We start from the raw sequence: 1,156 nt of genomic DNA, 5'->3' as shown, positions 1-1,156 counted from the left end.
CTCTGCACCAGGCATGGGCTCTGCACCGGGCACCGCTCTGCACCAGGCATGGGCTCTGCACCGGGCGCCGGCTCCGCCCCGGGCACTGGCTTGGAAAGATGAGGACCCAGCCACGAGGCTATGTCTCTGGGGATCAGCCCGCACCAGAACTGGGAGAGAAAGCCCTCAGAACTGGGCCTGGCACAGAGCTGGCAGAAAAAACGCGAGACAGTGATGACCGAAGGTCCACTACCATGGAGCAGACTGAAATGGCGACGAGAATGGAACCCAGGACGTGGAGTGCGCATGCGCGTGGGGGCAGCGCTCACTGCATCCGAGGGGCCCATGGGGTGGGGGGTCTCCAACAGAGGGACAGCGACAGAGCTAAATGTGCTGAGCAGGGGGTGCTCCTCAAAAAGGATCGAGGCTTCTAGAAGGTTGTGGAACAAAGGCACAGGAATAAAATGCTCAGGTAAGACCCAGAGTCGTCACCATGACCCACTAGGCCCGCATGCTCTGTGGGCCACCCCGGACCCCACCTCCCTGCTCGCTGGGCGCCACAGCCCTTTCTTCTACACGCTGTAAAAACTGAGACTCATTTACATACCATACAATGCACCCCGTTTAAATGCACAATTCGGGGGCCCCTGGTGGCTCAGTCCGTTAAGCGGCCAACTTTAGCTCAGGTCATGATCTCACGGTTGGTGAGTTCAAGCCCCACATCAGGCTCTGTGCTGACAGCTCAGAGCCTGGAGCCTGCTTCGGATTATGTCTCTCTCTCTCTCTCTGCCCCTTCCCAGCTCATGCTTGCTTGCTCGCTCTCTCTCTGTCAAAAATAAATAAAAACTTAAAAAATAAAATAAAATAAATGCACAATTCATTGGCCGTTAGTTCAATCACAAGGTCTAATTCCAAAACATTTCATCAGTCCCAAAAGGAGATCTCCTACCCTCGGATGGTCTCTGTCTTCCTCATCCCCTGTCCCCACCCCACCTCCATCTCCACAGACTGCCTTGTTCTGGAAACTTCAAATACACAGAATCATATGCTATGTGGCCTTTGGTGTCTGTTGCATCATGTTTCCTTTTCTTTTTTTTTTTTTAATCTCTCATACTTTATTTATTTATTTATTTATTTTTCTTTTTTTAATAGTTTATTGTCAAATTGGTTTCCATAT

Source organism: Suricata suricatta, chromosome 16 (genome assembly GCF_006229205.1).
Source record: "Suricata suricatta isolate VVHF042 chromosome 16, meerkat_22Aug2017_6uvM2_HiC, whole genome shotgun sequence".
NCBI lineage: Eukaryota > Metazoa > Chordata > Mammalia > Carnivora > Herpestidae > Suricata > Suricata suricatta.
Note: the sequence above shows the minus strand (reverse complement) of the source record.